The sequence below is a fragment of the Lepeophtheirus salmonis genome, chromosome 8 (genome assembly GCF_016086655.4).
Source record: "Lepeophtheirus salmonis chromosome 8, UVic_Lsal_1.4, whole genome shotgun sequence".
Lineage (NCBI taxonomy): Eukaryota > Metazoa > Arthropoda > Copepoda > Siphonostomatoida > Caligidae > Lepeophtheirus > Lepeophtheirus salmonis.
The window spans coordinates 30,940,159-30,962,779 of NC_052138.2; the positions used below are offsets into that span (position 1 = coordinate 30,940,159).

At 31.3% G+C, this 22,621-nt stretch overlaps 1 long non-coding RNA gene across 1 annotated transcript in view; it reads left to right on the forward strand.

Moving 5' to 3' along the window:
- Positions 1 to 10,092: 10,092 nt before the first annotated feature.
- LOC121123455 (uncharacterized) overlaps positions 10,093 to 22,621 on the forward strand; it is a 148,422-nt gene continuing 135,893 nt past the window's right edge. The window contains exon 1 of the long non-coding RNA XR_011781452.1: positions 10,093 to 11,503. This is a non-coding gene — a long non-coding RNA (uncharacterized lncRNA). The remainder of the gene's footprint in view (positions 11,504 to 22,621) is intronic.

Here is a 22,621-nt window from a genome sequence, read left to right on the forward strand (position 1 = left end):
TTTAAAGAAACAACATCACAATTTCTTTTTTTTTTCCACATTCTACCAATTTTCAAATATAAACACATACATGAAAGACGATTTTTTTGGACGTTTGATGGTTATTTTCTTGTTTAGAGGAGGAAAAAGCAAACTGAAAAATATCAGGCAATACCAAATTCCCAACTTTTGTCATTTCAGAAAAGTCTAATATATTTATTTAGTTTTAAGATTTTCTATATACACTAATTAATTCTTCAAATAGAAAGATATACCAGAAAGTAGTGTTGTATCGGTTTTTAGGACCGTTGGTCCTTGAGAGGCCACAAGAGGCCAGCCAGGAGTCAGCCATATTTTTACTGAAATTATGGTTTTGGCTGTAAACACCTTACAATACCATTCCCATCCTTAATGGAGACCATCTTGATGTTGTACACAATATCAATCTCTAGGCGCCGGCGAAAAGATTGGTAGCTTTTGTCGATGGGCACTATCCTGTCATGATGGAAGCTCAAAGAGAATTAAATTTAGATTATAAGTATTCAAGTTTATTCAAGGTGCCCCAAACTGTAAATGCCCGAGGGTTGAGTTAAGGGGTGGAGGATGGCAATATGGAGGCAGGCCTAGAAGTCAGCCATATTGTTCCTACAGAAGTTTTGGTTCCTCTTGGCTGTATGGGGCAGTAATGAAGTTCTTGATGATGTAAACAGTTTGGATAAAGATGCCAACGGTATTTAAAGCCTTCTCGCCACTGACACCGGCGCAGAGGAGATTGAACTTGCTTTGCCTTTTTTGTGGTTGCTGCAACAAATTTATAATAAAGAGATATTGTATAAAAACAACGCTATTTATTTACGTTTCAGCTGTCGTTTGGTTGCATAATGACATATCGTAAATAAAAATAATTGGTATAAAATCGTAATTAATTGCTTCTGCAAATTGTAGGTAACCCAAAAAGTTTCCCAGCCTTCATGTATTATAAAAATAAAAGGCTTAAGTTCAATAAGATTAGTCAAAAAGGTGAACTACTCCCTTGTATTTAGAAAACATCAGGACATAAACCTTATAGTAGATCAAAATTTATATTTCAAACGATTCGTTTTATTATGCTAAGTGTTCAAAAAATAATAAGACCTTCTAAAAATACGGGTTTGAGTAGATGTTGTTGATTAAATCTTAAAGTTCCGATTATTTTTGAATAGCTCAGATTCTAAGACTTTGATTGATGTACGTGCTGTAAACAAAAATTATGTATGTATATGTCGTGATGGAGGCAAGAAGAGCAATCACAGGTAATTTAATCTGCACCGAGAGGACCCTCTCAGACATCATGAAGTCCTTAAACGTCAGCAAGGCCATAGTCTGTTGGATCAGAATTCGTTTGGCTGATGAAGACAACGTTAAGGACAAACCCAAGAGAGGAAGAGCAACAAAGTGAAGCCTGAAGACATCATGGAGGCCTTTACGGTCAACCCAAGGATGAAGATGTCAGAGTACGCCAAGAAGAAGAAGGTGCATTGGTCTACTGTGGGCAAGACCATCCTGAAAGGCTGGAGGATTTCGCAGGTAAGAATTGAGAGGCCACTCCTGTCTCAATGTCAGAAAGAACTCAGTCTTCAGTGATGTCAACAACTCTGAATAATCTGAACCTCAACAGTAACCGGGCAATATTATTCTCTGATGGAAATACCTTTACTGTTGACCCCCTCTATAACAAGCAAAATGATCGTGTGGTATTCTTTGGCAAGGCTGACAATAGCATTAGGAAAGTTACCAAGACCAAACATCCGGCCTCTGTCATGAAGTTGGGGATTTTGGCATCAACTGGTGAAAAAATGCTTTCAATTTGATTTCCTGTTGGATAACGGTTACGCAATGCCGAGTACTTGATCCCCAAGACCATGAAGAAGTCAAAAAGGACCAAGTATGTATTTGAGCAGGACGGAGCTCTAGGCCCATACTGCTAATATTGTACAATAGTACATTGGTAGGAACATGAACTTCTGGTCCAAAAACCTTTGGCCACCTCAGAACCCAGATATGAATCCACTGGATTACTTCATTTTTTGTCAAATAGAGAAGAAGGCCTGCAAAGTCCGCTACCCGAATATTGATGCCCTGAAGACCTTAGTTGACCAGCAGTGGAGAATTATGAAAAATGACAATGTGGGCAAGGGGTTCTGGAGATTGTTGGAGGCTGTCATTGAGGTTGATGGTGGCTAGATTCATAATTAATGTGCATTGTTATAGTAAGAAATATTATAAAATAAAATTTTCTAGTTACAACCTCATCCTGATCAATTATTATGAGTATTTTAATTTTTGGAGGCAAAAGGTCTCAGTACTTTTTCTTCGTTATATATAACATTATTATTCACATATTGTAGCCGATAAATTAGATACTATATTTGCAAAGATCCGATATTTTTCTACAATTATCCTACTTTTCTCATCTCTAATTTATCAAAAACAACATTATTGGAATAAAAACCTTTACTCGTGATGTGAGTGCCAAATTATCATTACTCAAATATTTACTTTACAGAACGAACTATAGAAACTACATTGTTTCATTATGAATATTGGTCTTTTCCAATTTATACCAATAAAATAGCTTGTAGAAATTTATTTCTATTGTCTGAATTTCTCTGTTTTTATATATTATACTTCTAGGATGATGTTACTCAACCCCTTTTCTTATATCAATGTTTTTCTTTCGCATCAAAATATTCAATAAAGATGTTAAGTTTTTATTATTTTAAAAGTCATGTGATATAATTTGGTCAATATCTTTATAAACATTTTCCCTTTTTTAATTCATTTAAATATCAAATATGAGCCAGAAGATGACGTCACTTCAGTATGTGACGTGAGAGAAAACGCTCTATATCTTTTAGCGCTGAAAATTAAAAGGAAAAAAGAAGGCAAATTAACTGTTATGTTAAGACACTTTAGAGCTGACTAAAGGAAAAAATATTTTATGTATTAATTTTAAATTACTGCTATTGGGAATAATGTACAAAAAATATTGTTTCATTATCAGACACATAAAAAATTTCACAAATGATTTTAAACATTATCTGTGTATATATTTTGTGTATTTGTCCTTTATGGGTGCCTATACCGTTGAACCTAGGAAGCTGAAACATTTAAAAATGGGTGCCTTTTTTTAACATGGCCAGACTAAGATGGGGCAATTTTTGGGGGTCATATTAGAAGGGATTATTCTTTACCCAAAATACAAAAAAAAAAAAAAAAAAAAAAAAAAAAAATGGAGCAGAAGGAGATTAGATAAAAAGAGGGTTAATTTACAAAGTAAAAAGTGACTTCTCAAAAAACAACCACATAAGTAAGGACGTTTTCCAAATTTAATTAAATTAAAAAGAAATGGGCAATAAAAAGAAATCGGTGAAAATTGCACTTTTTTTATAAAGGGGTAATAAAAATGGTCATTTTTTCAAATGGAATATTGGATTATTTTTCAAATGTTTTTCATTTTTATAATCTTTTTTTCATCAAACGTCACTTTTCAATTTTTATGAAGAAATGCCACAAAACGATGCATTTTGGAGATAAAAATATCAACCGTAACATTTTACTATGTTATTTCAATTTTTTGAAAACTTGGTTTCATAATTTTGGCAATATTTGTAAAAATGATCTGATATTTTATAAGATTATAAAGTTTTGATTTTTGTAGACAGGGCAATCATCAGTTATCGGGGTTATTTTTTTGACGACATTATTATTCATAATTTTTTTTTTTTTTGAAGTACAAAAAATATAGTTAGGCTTATGTTTTTTAAATGTTCCTTTAATTGGTTAGATGGAGTTGCACTGATTAAGTATAAGTAAACATTATAGTATTACAATTACTCCATCTAACCTAGGAATCTTTTGGTGAAATCCATATACATAAAGTATATTCTTTCTCTAGGAATCACCAGGGTGCGAACGTACACTTCGTTTTTCTCTTTAAAATTCCAATAAATGCTATTTACCGTTTCTCTCATAACGTTACCAAGGGCCAATACCTCAGAAAATAGTTTCTATTATCAAATTATCGTGTTAATATGTGTTTAGAAATAAATATTCATACATTTTAGTATCGGAAATATTAGAGTTGACCTGTTATACAATTGTTTCAATCCTTTCAGTTTCAATGACCTTAAAATAATTATGTCAAGGAAATTGAGAGTTAATTATTTATTAGTAGACTAATTATAAAAATTATAATTTATGAAATGAAATTCTCGGTAACATTCTTTATTAGTAATAAATAAATTTTGAGCTTAAATTTGTATATTATTAGGGTTTTATATACATTCTAATATTGTGTTAATTAAAAAAATATATATACATTATATTTATATATTTTTTTCTGGGGTATGTTTCTTATACTCAAAACATTGCAAAAAAAAAAAAAAAAAGGAAGGAAATGTTATTTTTACCTTTTTTTAATTCATAAGAAAATTACAAAATTAGTGCAAATTATTGTTATGCATCTTTATCCGCAAATTTTGATTTTATAATTTTTTGACACAGATAAAGGATGGACTTTTTATATACACACATTTTTTCATTCATTTATGTTGGTACGTTATTTGAATTTTATAACATAATTTTAAATTCATAATAAGTCATATGCTCGGCCACCCCGAAGGGTTCTAAATAAAAAAAAAAAATAGCATGGACCATTGTCAATGCTATTTCCCTCCTCCCTCCTTGGGGCAAGCAACGCCGGGTAATCCTTTGCAAGTAATTTATAAATTTGTTTAATGTACAATTAATGAGTAAGATAAATCATTTGATTAAAATTATCGTTTCAAAATGACGATTTTCTCTAATTTGTACTCTTATAAAAAAATGCCAGACTTGAACACAAAAGTACTCGTGAATCATTCATCGAATCATCCGTAGTGATATGCATTTTGTAGACAGCAAGGAGAAAGTGGGACCTGGACTAAAACTAGTAATTTTGAATTAGTCAATATTAATTATTAGTGATGAAAATCTCGTACATTTTTTAGCTCTTTTTTTTTTTTTTTTTTTTTTTTTTTTGGAGATGGTTAGCTTAAGAGTGAATTATATTTGTCGACGGTGCTATAATTATTAATCAATTCTTAAGGAGCAAACTTCCTTTTCTAGTATGTACACATATAATTGAGGTATACAAAACCTCATTGAACATTTGCATGACCTCATAAGAGCCGAAGAGTAAACCTAAGGATTTGTTTTAGAGATAAAATTGTAGTAAATCCTTGTTGGACTCAGAGTAGAGTTATAGATCGACATTTGAGTTATGCTTGCCTATTCTTATATGTTATGTTATATAACCCGTGTTTATTATATATCAACCATTGGTTTTTTTAACTTTCTTAATTAATATGTTTAGAAAATAAATTATTAAAGAATAAAGTATCAAAAAACTTGATCAAATACATTAATTGCCATACCAAACCATGTACCATCCAGGATGTATCGCGTTTAGTACAGAGCCGTGGGTTTTTGCGTACCGCCCCGACTCCATAACAAATATAACCTTCCTACAAATTTTAACCAAAATTGATTTGTAACTTTTTCAGTAATCCTTCATACAAATAAACCCAGACGAAAAATAATCAATGTTCAACTTGGTTGGCGTATGTAACAAGGACTTCATTTTGTCAATCACAGCATTTTTACAATGAAGTACAATGAACTGTTATTTTTAAGATACGATTCAACAACTTTATTTTTTGTGGAGTGAGAGGGAATGTGTATGTAAGTTGTTTTTTTTTGTTTAAAAAGAAATGATGATAAAAAGTTCAACAACGTACATATATTGTATACAGTATATGTATTTAAAAAAGTTTCTAAATATTCTTTCTGACGTGCAAAGATAGCAAATACATACATAATAAATAAATTGTTCATGTTATATATTGTATAGAGGTAGTCTGTGTAACGTAATATGTCAATTACCACGTGATTCATGATTCTAATTAAATAGTAAAGTGTGCCTACCTGTGACCCGTAATTTCATTACCTGTAAAATTAATTCCCACTTTAATATTTGATGACGTCATATCGGGAACACCAGTTTTTAAATAGGAAGGGAGGCCCGGGTAGTCGGCACTGGAGAAGACTGATGACTTATGGTGGATTGGACACGGATTTGAGGGATTTATTATGCCTATGGCTTAGAAATGACGTCATCATAAGTCTTAAATAGTAAGTAGGACGGGAATCTTGATCCCTGGATATTCTTCAGACCTAGGAAAGTCGAAATAAATGGCGTCGTTACATTTTCCTGCAATCCTCTGTTTTAAGTTCACTGGATTGAAAGCATATGAGGTCACAAAATATCCATGTATTTAAAATGGGAATGAAATGTTCGGAAATGAATTTTACAAGGGATGGATTTACGGGAAATGAAATTACTAGGAATGAAAAGACAATGAATGAATTTAGTGGGAACGATCTAGCGCCGTGCCTATCATATGGACTGTAAAAAAAGAGCATGATCATAATAATAATATAACATTTTGTTACAACCATTCCAATACTAACGCGCGAGTAATTCCCTGCACCAACATTAAAGAGGATATTTTAACTGTATATTTTTTATAATGTTGAGCAATCAGTCTATAGAAGTCGTAACGTGATTTCATTCTATAGACAATATTCTAATATTTTCTTGGAAATTGAGTCAGTCGTTATCGTGCAGTGGAGTATTAACGAACGTGGGTTCGCCATCAAAATTAAATAATGTCTAAAAATATATCATCCACAAGGTTGTGTTACAATCTGTAGCTTGTTTTAAAGAAATGACTCAGATAATTTTCAAAATATAGTTCAATGTAATTGTTTTTAAAATAATATTAAAATTCAGGGAGTTGTATTATTCTGCCACAAGGCCCCCTCTATCGGGTTGTTTCTAAATGAATACAAGTAAACAACTCTTATGTCCATTTGAATTCAGCTCTTAGGTTCTTATTCGTACTATTAATAAAAAATCAGCTAATTGCTTCAATTTCTAATATACAAAACGATTTTTTTTCAAAGTTATAATTTAATTAAAACTATTTGAACGGGAAGAACTCCACGAATAATAATGCTAGAGAGCTGAAATTAGTGCCATCCGATCCGGTGTAATACAAAATTCTTAAATTAGTGAAATTTGTTCAGATCAAGTAATTGCAACAGGATTGATTTAGGAAAACCGACATTTTAAAGAATATTTCAGAATTGTCCATAATTAATTACTTAATCTATTTATCTTTCACAAGCATTAAATAAATGTGGGTTCAATTTTTTTTATTCTGTAATATAAAATCACTATACCTCTCAAATTTTTCAATGAAAAGCTATTTGAAAAAAAAAAAAAAAAAAAAAAAAAAAAAAAAAAAAATCCTCTGGTATTAATATTCGAAAGTTCATTTTTCTCTGTCTCTCTCTTCTGTGAACTCTATTCCTGATGATATACGATTAGTTCCAAAAATATAGCCGTAAACTTAAGTTCACATTTCTTTTTGAGGTATAAGTAATTCTTAATTAGTATTTGCCGAGAAGGTCAACATATCCTCAGTACTTGTTTTATTTCGGTTCAAGTTCGGTTTATTCAATTTATGCTCGTCACCTATCTATTATACCATTCAGAACCTCTCTCAGACCAAATTTCTGATGTTTAATATCATTGTGAAACAAAAGTTCAAGTTTAAAAAAAAAAACTTTTTCTATTGCCCTTTGGGAAAAGGAAGTTAAGTTGCAGAACCCTGTATTAGTTAATCTGTGAATATAATTTATTTTTGTGCCATTATGTTTTTGTAGATTATTCCTCAATGAATAATTTATAATTATTTGACAGCGTATCTTCTATACATAATATGACGTCTGGAGATGGGAAAATTATCTAAATCCTGTGATAATAAGTTAAAAAAGTGTCTGTTTGTAACTCTGATAGACATCATATCTGCTGACAGAGATCTCTTTATAAACTATAGTATTCCTCAAAGCCATATACCAAACAAAAAATCTGTGATCAATATTTGTCCAAATACAGTTGGCTTATAGATTAATTTCTTGTCTGGTTAGACTATTGATTATTCTTGAATATTACTCTATAAGTAAGTATGCAAATTATTTTAATTCAACCTTTTAACTAGCAATGTGAATACATAAAAATGTAGATTGATCTGTTTTAAATCATACAAGTGTCAACTTATAAATATTAATGAAGAAAGCTGAAATGAAAACACGCTACATCTTTGTTTATTTTCAAAGAGCGGGCCGTGAATACGTTTGAATTTTTAACATATAGCGGAACACTTAATTTACCAACATGTAAGCTTTTTTCTAAATGTATGCTCTTGAGGATTTCAAGAATTTTTTTATTATATTTCTATATAAGGTGTTTGAAAAATGATAATAATCCAGTGTAGAATGGCCATGTTTAAAAACAACAACCAAAAATCAACATGCTAACCCTGACAAAATTTAAGAATGTTTTGGAGGAGAGATATAATAATGCTCATGACGTTTCATTAGATCAGCTACACTCAGCTGATACAAGGGAGAAAGGCAAAAATAATATAAACAAGGACATTCGATAGAACTACTCCCATGTCGATCACCAATTATACTCTGAGTCAAACAAGGACTTATAATTATAATTCTTAATTTATGATGTACATGTAGAAAGGAAGGAAAATAGTTTGTATTATGGGCATGGTAAAATTAAAGAAACTGAAAATCAACTGAAGAAAATGACAAATTGAATAATGTTTTGGAGAAGCGCAGCTTAGCCCTCATGATGTTTCATTAAATCAGCTACAAGCATCTGTGGCAAGAGAGGAGAAAGGAAATAAACAAGAAAAATGGCAAAAATTACTCTGATGTAAATCTCCAATTCTACTCTGAGTCCAACTAAGGATTACAATTATATGAGCAGACACGAACATTCAATCAGGGTTTGAGTGTAATTGAATCTATTTTGAAAAGGATGTTAAGGCTAAAGAAAATTCCTTCTTTGTATTACCAATTACAAATTAACGGGCCAGCTAAAAAAACACACCCGGATTTACATCATACAGATGAAAATCGTTTGTAATTTTTCGGCTTGCCTTTTTTTTTTTTTTTTTTAAGTTTGCAAAACAAGGAGTAAATGTTGTTAACCTGAGCTGTTGTAATTATTATTTAATTCCTTCGGAGTGCCCTTCCTATTCTGTTACATTTAAACCTGATTGATCATTCGTTTGTGGACATAAAAGAGGTTGATTAATTCTGAAGATTTGTTGCCGCGTAATAATTGTAAGTCCTTGTTGGACTCAGAGTAGAATTAGGAGATTGACATCAAAATAATTCTTGCCAATGTCCTTGTTTATTACCTCCTCCCTTTCCTCTTTTGTCACAGGTGATTATGGCGGATCTCCTCCAAAACATTCTTGAAATTGTCAGCGTTTATCATGTTGATTTTAGGTTTCATTTTTTTAACATTCTCCTTAATCCCTCGATTTTTATCACTAATAATATGTTAAACGGGTTCCTTCATTTAATTAGAGTATCTGTGGCTTTAGGGAGTGTCCTGTCAACGTTACCTAAAGGGGTGTAGTTATAAAAAAATGCGAAATTTTAATGAAACACTTTTTTGAATAATTTTTAGAGTAGTTTGTGCACAAATAATAAAAAAGGTTATAGATCTTCAAAAATTTGGACATTGAAATTTTTTTAGGCTAGACAGATTTCTTGAATGCTATTTCAAAAAAATCATCCAAAGATGTTCATAAAAGACGGAACGTAACCCTGAGGATTTATTGCCGCGTAATAATAGTAGGTCCTTTTTGGAGTCAGAGTAGAATTGAGGATCACCATTGGTGTAATTTTGCCTCTGTCCTTGTCGATTCCCTTCTTCCCCCGTGAAACAGCTGCTTGTAGCTGATCTTATGAAACATCATGAGAGCTAAGCTGCTTTTCTCGAAAGCATTCTTCAAATTATCATGCTTACTATATTGATTTTCAGTTTCTTTTATTTTACCATGCCCAAAATACAAACGATTTTCGCTTCTTTCTACAGATGTATCATAAATTAAGAATTTACATAAAATATGAAGCACACAAGATATTTTGAAGGCTCTGGGGTATATAACACCCCATGGAAGAAACGGAGGGCCAAATAAAAATAATTATAACTTTCCATTGTGAAGTGAAACAAGATTGATTCGAAAGGTTCAGATATCATGCAACTTTCTTTATTAAACAATAATTATTTGTATGACTTTGTTTCTTATAGCACGTGTGTGTGTGTGTATGTATCCGTGGGAAAGAACACCTGTTAACCATTCTCTTCAGCAGTCAACAATTATAAATATACATTAAATAATAATTTATGGTTTGTTGTATATGTATATAGATATAACCAAGGAATGGTTATGCGCTCTCTTTTTCTCCCTTCCTCATTAGTTTACCTTCTTTTTTCACTGTGCGTTTCTACAACAACTCTATAAAAAATGATTTTGGGTGATTCTTCATGGAGAAAATGTTGTTTGAAAGAGGGGGTAGAAAGTAAAAAAGTGTATAAGGATATTACAGAAGAAGAAGAAGAAGAAATAAGTACCATCATACAAAGAAGGAGAGTTGATATCACGATGCGACGATATGCTCAGGGCGCCCTCATTTCTCTCTTTACCACTACTACCAAGACAATAAGAGGCTTATGTATATGATTTGACTATTTAGTTATGCAAAAACCTTCTGACCGTGTGATCCTTAATTCCTCTCTAGCTTAGTTCCACATTATACCCAAGTAGACATTATTATATCTATATTAATCCATGGTTGAACAACATTATCCAAGCGGCAACAAATGAAATTAGAAATGGACACAGGAGATGCTCTCTCGCTCCAACTCAGCCTATCAACCCCTCAACTCATTCAACATCTCTTTCTCTTCGAGTAATAATCACAGATATTACAAAAATTTCATAACTAGCATCAAAATTAATCCAGAGGACGAAAGTGTTCCCCTCACAGGGGAATCTAGTGTGGCTCTTGGAGCCTCTCAAGAGCAAATGATATCAGATAAATTTGAACTAACGAATATCGCAGTTATTAGCTCACATCATCCCCCTTATCGGACTACTACAACCACTAATGTGATGAATAATAATGCCAATTCTTCCTCCTGTTCTGGAGCGGGAGGACCTCGTGGATCACTGGCTAAAGACTTTATCGTCACAAATGGTGAGGAAAAGGGGAATTGGACAAACTTTCACTTTATTATGTGTATCGGGATCGTTGGGTTTTTTTCTTTTGGATTGTGCTCCTTTGTCGAATGTATCTTCCTGCGGAATTTCAAACATGGATCTATGGAGGGAAGTCCTCTAAGAATGTTCTTCTTCTAGGGGACAAAGGAGAAAGGAGGAACTTAAGCCTCAGTGTCCTACCTTCTTCCTCTCCATATAGTGATGATGATAAAGACGATTTTCAACAGTCTCTCTAGTCCTCGTTGTACCCTAATACATCAGCAGGACAAGCTACAAACCAGGTAAGTGAAATGACATGACTTTCTTTCCATTTGTTTTTTTCTCCCAATCATGTGTTTCTTTTTAGCTCCTACACAAATAATGGATTTGATACAAAAATACATTAGTTACCTTATCTACAAAAACAATTCTATCTGTGCATTTATTTGTATATTTAGAGGGAAATCTATGCAGGTATCTATGAGGGGGGAGACTCGATCCAAGAAATAATTTATGTCCTATACGGTCTTAAGTTATTTTTTCTCAACCGAAAATTATCGAAAATTAAATTAAATTGTAGACCGGGAAAGAAAAAAATTAAATTCCTTTTGAATGTAAAAACTCAAGTTTTTCTGTCAGATGAATGTATATTTTTTTTTCTTTTTTGGTTTATAATTCGGTGTTAAGTGACTTTTTTTTTTTAGGTCAATCGATACTTGGATCCAGATTGCAGTCTAAACCAGGGGCAGCAAATTAAATAAAACTGTTGAATGTAGAAAAAATATTTGAAATTCTTTTTGATTGATGCTTTTTTTTGTTTGTTTTCCAAATTCTTTTTTTTATTAGCTGGGCTAAGATCGATATACATTCTGTGTTAACCAAATTTATTACAAGACCTGTCCAAGAATTCCAGGCCGGAACCCAACACTATTAATTATGTACCTATGTAGCTATTATTTTCTGACTGGCCATAAGTTTTGTTATTCTAGATCAATTGATACTTGGACTCCAGTTAGATCCGTGGAACCAATTTTTCTAGATATTGTTTAGACCGAGTTTTACAACTGAATTTGGGCCAAATAAGTTCATTCTTTAAAAAAATATATGGTTCTAACACCGGTATAGCATTGATTTCCAGACCGTGACCGTTTGAACCTTAAACTGAAAATAAAATGAAATAGTTTACCGGGAAATAAAAGTATGAAAATGTTTTTTTTTAAAAGTCTTAAATATTTTTTTTTATAATTTCCTAATTTTTTGAAATTGTCTTTTCAATTGTTCAGATAGAGTTGTATCGACTAAGAAAACATTATAGTCATTGAAGTCCATATACATATTGTATACTTCCATATGTAGGAGTGAACTCGAATCGAACACACTCAACAAAATAATTTATCCCAATTTATATGTATGTGTGAGCGATCAAGACAGATCTTTTTTTTTTGTAGAATGAATTTCAACACAAGAACGTTGATCCAGATAAAAATAGGAGATGTCAAATTTTTCTCAGATTCGGCTCGGTTCGGATCTGTAGACGTAAATATTCGAGTAAATTTCGTGTACCCGAGCTTTTGGATCCAGATCCAAAACGAAAATTAGACGGATATTTTTCACAAACTTTATGAGCACTGTACTTAAAGATCGGACCTTAATAAAATTGGATCATATTACATTTTTACTGAAAGCTGATGTCGAAACAATGAATAAACAGTGTTATGCCTATTAGAACATATATATTAGTTATTATTAAAATTGTTGCAATAATAAGATTGGACTTGTTGTTACTGTTATGGTATCTCACAACCTCTCTTCTAAAAGAAACAGAAATAGGACAAAAATTATTTGAAAGCTGGCCAATTCTTCCAACTATTAAATTATTGCTCAGATATAGTTTATCACTGTTTACAGTATAGCAAGACTTAATTTCTATGCAACCATTCATTGCTAAGAAGAAAACTCGACAGCTGACTACTAAGTACAGTGTACATATTTGTGTGCTCGTTAACAAAAACAATATACAGTATATTTAGTTTTCCTGCTGTGATAGTTTTTGTTTCTTTTCTCCAAATAAGTGTTCTGAACGTTGATTGGTTGAATTATAAATAGCTCCTTCTGTGAACAATTCTCAACAATACTTGGAATGGACCAACTACCAACTGATTTGGGCCGTTTTTTCTGTATCTTTTTTGGAGGGAACGGCTTTGTGATACAATAAAAGTAACACTTTATGGAATAACCATGCGATGCAACTCTTTATGTAGATGTCGATTTTGCACTAATCAAAATAAATAGAGTGTACATTCAATATAGATAACTTTTTTTTAACTAGTAAAGCAATGTTATAAGCTTTTAAAAATACAAAAAATATCTTTCATCTTTTTATGATCCGATAAAGTTCGAGTACCCAAAGCCTGTAGGGTTCACATAATAGAAGTTTATTTTTACCTTATCCAGGTACTTTGGAGCCGTGTCCAAGACCAATCCTATCTCTAGATCCAGACTAAACTTGTACCGTATTAGTTCGGTCTACCAAAAGTATATATTGATCTCAGACCGGTCTAGCATGGATTTTCAAACTGAAACACAAGCCTAGTACAACTATGAATAATATAAATACATATGTTACAACAAGGAAACATAAAATTTATTTTATTGTGTTCAGGAAAATGACAAATAAAAATAAATCATATGAATTTTTTCATCCAAAAAAATGAAAAAAAGTTGTATGTGTACAATAATGTACATAGAATCATAAATATGTTATTTTGAACATAGCAAAGAAATCTTTATAAGTTTTTGTCATGCTCTGAAAATACAATGCAATGATTTACACAATACCCCTACAAAACCAAATAATGATAATGGCACTCGTTTCGAGGAAGGAGTTTTGAGCAGACTCAGCTCAGATTTACATAATACAAAAGCTATTTTAGACATTACTATTATCATAAGGATACAATGAAGAGGAAATTATATACTATAAGTAGAAGTTATACATTCCCTATTCCTACAAAAAGACATGACAGAAACATTCAGGAAGAACGACGATGCATGTATAATGTACATTAGCCTGTTCCGCTTTCGAGGATATTTTTGGATCAAAATTGATCATTTTTAAACTTCTTGTACCCTTCAATGGTATTCTAGAGACCAGGAAATATCCTGCAGACTTTTTATTCCCACATGAGGCGAATGAAAAAAGAGTGATTGGTTAAAGAAAGAAAAAAAGACTCAACCACATTTTATACTTTATTCCTTCAAGAAGTGAAATTAAGAAAAATAAGATAAGCTAAGCTACACACACGATTATTCCATTTGTTTAAAGTTCCATAACCGTCCCAAATATGATACTATGAACAAAGATTCAAATAAATGCCGGTATGGAAGGAAAAAAAGAGAAACCAAAACAACCTTGACAGTTTGAAGAATTCTATGGAGAGGAACAGCTTAGCTGTCATGAATTTACATTAAATTAGCTGGACACATCTGGGAGATTAAGCAAGTAAACACTAAGACTGATCCCGTATCTAGCAATGATGAAGGAACGAGTTATCCCATCGTCGATCCTCATTTCTACTTCAAGTCTAAGAAGGACTTACATAAATAACTCCACAACAAATCTTTTGAGTTGCTTTTTGCCTTACGTGATTATTTTATACTTGTTGTTCTCTCTTTAGAAATAAAATAAATTAAAAGTTATTATGAGATTGCTATTTCCCAAAAGATCTTTCACCATCATATTTTGTATTGTTATTCGTCAAAAATTGTACTTTTTATTTTTGTTATTAATCAATTTATCAGTAGAAAATATGTTACACCTTAAGTTGAATTATTTAAGGGGTCTAGGATGTGCTTCATGATTTGTGGCTTCCCTGACTCATCAAACATCACATATCAAAATTTAACCTTAATTGAAGAGTAGTTGTGAAGCAAAAAAAGAATCATTCTTTTGTGTGGCCAGTAAAATTGCCTGAAAGGCCTGCAGTTTTGCCAAATTCTGTTTGAAAAAAAATATATATAGATATGGGGGTTTAAAATGTTCATTCCAGAACAATACAGTCTAATGTACATACAATTACAATTTTCTATGTACTATTCCCAAGAGAGACACACCTAACGAATGAATCTTTTCTTTTTTGGGTTGTAGTGATAGAGAATAATATTACATAAATACATGCATGTTCACGTTGTACATGTATAAGAATTCCATTATCATTTATAGTCATACGAATCGAGCCTTTATCTGTTGATGATATAATTATAATCATCGCTTCTCTAAAGAGTCGGAAGTTTACGTCCTAGTAGTTTTAGATCGGTCCTAGAACTGCGTTCCTAATTAATCTGTTTCTCTCCCCTTTTAGTCTTTTTTTCTAATCGATCCAATATTTTGATCCCATTCAACAGTTCTAGTACCGACACGTCGACCATTCAGTCCTAGGACTGAAGAAACAAAAACAAATAAAATACATAATGATACTTAGATTATACGAAGTGTGTTCAAAAAGTAAGGGGACCTTGAATTCCTTTAGGAAAATATATTAATGCGTTCATCAATATTTAGGTTGTCTCCTTCAAAAGTAATCCCCTTAATATACAATATACTTTTGCCGACGCTTTTTCCAATCCTAGAAGCACTTCTCAAAAGTACTTTTGAGTATAGTCTTGAGCTCTTCCAGCGATGCAATGTCTCTATCTCCTCAAACGTTGCAAACATATGTCCTTTCATAAGTATCCTCAGTTTTGGGAACAAGAAAAAGTCACATGGTGCCAAATCCGGGTGAATATGGTGGCTGAGGCATGATTGTGGAGTTGTTTTGGGCCAAAATATGCGATGACTCTTCTGGACAAAATTAAGCAGTTTCAGAACCACCATTGCTGACACTCGTCTCATCCCCATAAAGTATATACAATTTTTATAGCACGAGCCACCCGATATGTCAATATCCTTTTCAACTTCTCTGATAGTGATTCGGCGGTTTTCAAAAAAAAATATTCTTCACTGCTTCAACGTTTTCATTGGTTACTAACTTTCTTGGCGTCCAGAGCGAGTCTCGTCATTGGCATCTTCCCAGCCATCTTGTAAGACACTGTCCCACTTGTAAACATTTTTTTTACTTAAAACAGTTTCATCCCATGTCATTGTCATTATTTTAAGAGTTTTGAAGCACTTAGTTTTATTTTTACAACAAATTTGATACAAATTCTTTGATCCATGTTTTTCAATAGCAAAAAATCGCCCAACACGCAAAATATGTCTAATTGTTATGTCTCATGAACAAATTAAACATATTATATAGCTGAGATAGTAAATATATGTCCGGAGCGACTGTACTAACATAAAAAAAATAAAAATTCCGAGCATACCTTGCTAGCAAAATTTGAAAAGTCATCTTACTTTGTTGAAAACACATTGTCTAATCCTGAAGCATTATATAGCTATGTAGACGCAAAATTAATTCAAAATCTTATTATTAATAATAATTTATAATTGGAGCTGTTGATTAAACTGCAACAGCTGAAATGATGAAGTACTAAAAAACTGAGGAATATCTGGAATGGACTGAAAGAACTGCAGTCTTTATAGTTCTTTTTAGACCCACCCAAAACTACTACCTATTAGCAGAAGTAGAGTGATATAATTATTTTTACAGCGGAAATTAATTGTAAATTATAGTGTCCCTAGGCTAAATATTTACAAAAGTTAATTCTAAAAAAAAAGTCCACCTTGTTACGGGAATTTCAAAATCCGTATTTGTTATTGAAGACATATTATTTTTTAATAAATATTTCATAACTAAAACTCCACTACGAAGTGAGAGGGTTACTACCTATTAGTTTTTTTTTGTTTTTTTCAGACCAATTTTTCCACAGTTTGGTCTTAAGGTATTTTTCAAAACGGACTCGTAACGATATTTTTGGATACTGTACAATAAAGACCATGTAACAAAATTTAATACTTTTCAACCCTTGAATCGACTTTTTTAGTTTCAATCTATGGACCAATTTTTTTTTCATATCTCACTTTATTGACGTTTTCTCTTATCGTCCCAGTTATACTGGTTGTAAGCATAAAAATAATATTCAACGTCATATGACCTGATTGTATGGATATTTACACAGCATTAAGTTCTCAACAATTCCTCAAAAAAATCTGTCTAGACTAGTCTAGACCAACCAAGACCGAATTTATCTTTTGAACCTATCAATACTCAATTTTTTCTATGTGACTGAATAAGACAGAACATCTTTTGATGATACTTGTGACTTTTCACTGCCTAAAGAAGTTCAGAGGGTGACTATCTATATAGTAATATATCACATATGAAGTAAGGTAGAGGCTTTTGACTTTGAGTGTATATTGAGGGGATGTACACACACTCCTTGATTAAAGTTTTGTTTTGTAATATTTTCTGTAAAATAGAGAGTTGATAATCAAAAAAGTAAAATTATGTTATCAAAATTACTTACATTTATAATTAGCAAAATTTCCCAGAATTCTTTGGAGTCATTAGGCGTCGATTAATAGACAAATTCTGCTCTTCTAATATATGTATATATATATAAGTACTTGTTTTTTTCTTTTTTCTTTTGATATGACGCACTGAGTTTTAGCTACACATCCTCATAGACAAAAAAAGAGACAAACCTTGTCTCATTAATTTGTATGATTTTTTTGACAATATTACAAATACATTTTTAACAAATTAAAAGAAATGATATTATTTTTCATCTTAAAACATATTTTTATACAATAAAATAAAAGTAATCCAAACTTTTTTGCATGACATTCTGTCAATATTTGGTCAATTTTTGAAATTTTTTACACAGCCTCAAAGAAAATTCACACACACGTTCCTAATGAGGTAATTAATTCATCCTGAAGAATAAAACAGATAGTACACGTTGAAAGACATAATCTGACAAAGTAGGAAGAGTTAAGAGCTTAATAGACAAAAGGAAGTAAAAAATATTATATATTTTTATTTTATTCTTATTATTATTTTAGGTCTAAATTATTCTCATTATATAAGCTTTTAAATTTATCATGAATGAAATTTACATATGATGAAGCGTTTCTCAGGAGGTTTTAAGATATCTTCTTTCTTTAAAAAAAAAACCTCACAGTTTAAGTTGAAAGTATCTTTATCATCTATATGAATGAAGCAAAGATTGTTTGTCTGTCAAGTTCATTTTTTAAAAGTGTGCTTAATATCTAAGGATGAGTTCACTGGACTTATTGAGCAAGCATACCTTTTCTTTTCTTGTTATTACTGTATGTATGTAAGTCCTAAGCATTTTTGTGTGTGCCTGCTTCGTTTCTGTTGGCAACATACAATTTTTTATTTTATTTTTAGAAGGTTTTTGCCATTATTCTTTTATTCTACGGGAAGGAACATCATTGAGCAACTACGTGTGAGTGTGCTCATGAAAAACAAAGAGTACCGCTGAGGATTTATTTGGGAGATATTTTCTATATTAGTTTTGTTTGTCTGTTGGTTGATACCTAATAAGTTCGGGAAATCCCGGATAATACCGCTTGTTATAAATAAAAATATTTAAAAATTTGTGAGACAAAGTTTCTAAAATGATATATGTAGTGAGTTGACACATAAAGAATCTGGATAAATAATCAAGAAGATGACAAATGTCTAATTTATCCGTTTTCTACGTAATTTAAGAATCATGATAAAAAAGAAACGGTTATTTTCTATTTGTCAAATTCTCTTTTGATTATCCTTTTAATTTGTTATTATGTGGAAGGTTAGTCCACAACTTTTGTATGCCTAGATTTTTTTGATTTTTTTTGAGAAAATAAAAAGGTTTGACATCTTTTGAGCGCTTTCCAATTTTCTACTATTGAAAAAAACCCCGGAAAAATCAAATCAAATTAGGGAAAAACTGTATAAAAACTTTTATTATATTGTTTCTTCTTCAGATTTTAACTTTTTTTTTTTACAAATAATCCTTTTAGAGGGAAATGCAACATAATTTTTATTGTTTACCGGTAACTTCAAAATACATACACGTTACTTGATCAATAGGGATGCAAATATCTGCTAAATTGATGTGAGTCGAAGAAACTGTCATATAAATATGGTAACATTGTGAGACGACTTATCCTCTGAGGGAGATCATTTTGATGTACATAGAGACTAAAAGACCGGTCCCTCGGACTGATAGGGTTGTTCCTAAGACTGGTCTGACTGTATGTACATAATAAATAAAGAATTATACAGTTCTAGTTATTAGTGTAAATCCCTTTAGGACTCTGTTAGAACTGAGGATCGACATCGAAGTAAATTCCTATCTATGTCTTTACTAAATACAGAGTGGGTTTTGTATTTATTTCCTTCCTCTCACAGTTGCTTGCAGCTGATCTAATAACACGTCATGACAGCTAAGCTGCTCTCCTTTCAAACATTCTTCTAATTGTGGAGTGATAACATGTTAAGTATCATAAAAAATAACCAATAAATATAACTTACAACCATTACTATAGTACTTAACAAAACCTTGTATGTAAATACAATTTTTTTGTAGTAATAAGTATAAAAAAAAATCCATTGTTGGGACACTTGTATTTGACGACAATACTGTTTTAGAGCTCCACATTAAAATCTCTCTTTTGTATAATACAAAATTACAAGAGATTATAAAAAGTTAATAACATCACATTCATCATCAGCTCCTTCCATTTCCCTCATATATTTACATTTCATTTGATTCTTTTTCGATTAAAGTAAATTTAAAATAGTATCTTAAAGTTACAATATAGTTTTTTTCTTTCACAAAATAAAATTGTAATTTATGATAATATAGTTTTTGTTTTTATTCTTCAACTACTTGCCTTCGTTTCCCACTATAAGTACTTTTATATATACATATATCCCCCCCCCATATATAATGTTTTTGGTTTATATATGAGATGCTTTAAATTGTAAGCATTTTGATATGTAAAATAAAGAACGGAAAATGATCATAGTAACCCTGAAAATTTGAAGAAATATATGTGAAGAGAGAAGCTCAGCTCTCATGACGTTTTATAAGCGTATAAATAAAGTATAATCATAGATCTGGGCTCTGTAAGGGAAGTTTTAAAACTTGTACTTTTCAAGCTTTCTTTTACATTCAAACTCTTTTAAATTCTGCCTCGAGTTAACTGTAAGTAGCTATGAGATAAAGGTAAAAAAACTCCAACACCACACCATATCTAGTAATGATATACCTATGTAGGAATTACTCAAATTTTGATCCTCAATTCTACTCTGGGTCCAACAAGGACTTAGAGTTATAACTCTCCAATAAATCTAAATTCGTCTTTTATATTTTATACTTATTGATCTCTCTTCAAGAATAAAGTATTTTTGATGCCATCTTTGGTAAATAAAGAGATATATATCCTCAGGTCAGAATTACATGAGGATCTTCAAACTTTATAAATTGTACATTTATACTTTTTATTATTCAGTTAATCAGTAAAAAATATTGTGCATCTTGTATTAAATAATTTAAGGGCCCTAAGGCGTACTTCATAATTTTCTGTTTCGCTGTTTTATCCAATATAGCAAAAGGAACGCTAGTTGAAGTGATAATTGTTATGCAAAATGAAAGAACATTATCTTGTGAGGCCTGTACAACGGCAGAAATGGCCTTAAAGGCCCCAAACCTTTGCAAAGCCTGTTTTGATTTTCCATAGCAGAAAAGGTCTATGTCTAGGGGTCAAAGACATTCATTCAAAAATGGGATAGTCACATAATGCAAATATAACAATCTTCTATATACTATTTTCTAACATTCTCAACGTAGTAACCCTGATAATTTGATGAATGTTTGGTGGAGAACAGCTTAGCTTCCATGACGTTTTATTTAATTAGCTCATAGATGAAGGAAATACACACAAGTACCACTCCGTATCGAACAAGAACATATGCAGGAATTACAACGATATCGATTTTCAATTTTACTCTGAGTCCAACAAGTACTTATACCCCATAACTCTCCAACAAATCTTTAGAGTGTTACTTGCTGTCTGTCATTAACTAACGTACTACTGATTACTTCTTATTGAAATGTTCTCTCTCCCTTTAAATAAGGATGCATAATGAAAACAGCTAGGTAAAATAAATACAAAAAATGTTCAGGATATCAACAGCAAAAGAAAAAACAAGTACGTTAAAAAATGCTTAGGATTTCCAGTCTTATATATATATATATATTTATTTGTTGTCACGATACTAATATTTCACTAACAATTCCATGTTTCAATACTTTTTTCACAAAACGGAGCGGTTCAAATGAACTACTTGGCCGTTTTGCATAGTTTTTGTTTTGGGAAACGGCTATGAGGGAGTGAAGGGCTCTTTAAAGGTAACTTCAAAGGAAGTTGTCTATTTTTTTAAGGGATTTACGTTAAAAATTTAGTATTACGTCATCAGTGATGTAACCAACTTTTCAAAATTAAGTAAAGTATAGTTTTAAATACATCAATATTCCAAATATTCACTGAACAATACAACAAAAAGCTTTTGAGCATTGATTCAAGTTGAGTCAAGCAAAAAAAAAAAAATATTTATTCATTAAATGGATAAAATATAAGTTCAACAGTTAAATCTCTTTGACTACTTTAATAAGGCAGTCATTCGTTATTAATCAAATAATGTAGTTAAATTAATACAAAAATATTTGCACAAAAGGAAATTATTTCAAAGTTATATTTATATCATCACAACAAAGCAGAAATGATTTTATTTAGGTTGCCATATTGTATAGTCATTAACAATTAAATAGTAGCATCACCAATTATATTCCTTCTTTCAGATATAATTTCTCCTAGTAGTAGAAAAGACCTTCCCTCCCGGCATCGAAGCGGCTGAAACGGATAAATATTTCATGGCTTCCTCAAACAAATGTGAAAAGGCCCTTTTTCCTTCACTGTTACACCACTTCAATAGATTTTATGTGCGTTCAATGCAGGATCATTGTAGAAGTTGGTCAGACTCCATTTTTTTGTCTTGTTTACAGAAATAAATATATTAAAAATCGTGTCCACCAAAAATATAACAAGGGAATTTATAGAGAATAACTAAATATATATGTAAAAACAACGGGGGATAAAATTCATCTATCTATACTCAAATATTTCAAGTTTTGAAGATTTAAATTCGATGATAGTAGAGTTTTTCAATATTTAAGCTGAGTTCGAATAATGTTGAGAAAATTGTCACAAGAGTAAAATTGAGTTTTTTACGAGTTCGAATAATTTTGAAAAATTATCGACTACATTAAAGACGATTTTTTTAGGAGTTTGATTAATGTACTAATCAAATACTAATATGTTCCTTGGTATGAACCGACAAAGCTTCTTATTGCAGATGTTTATGCATGTGCAGAGAGGCGACAAGTCAATTGAGATAATATTA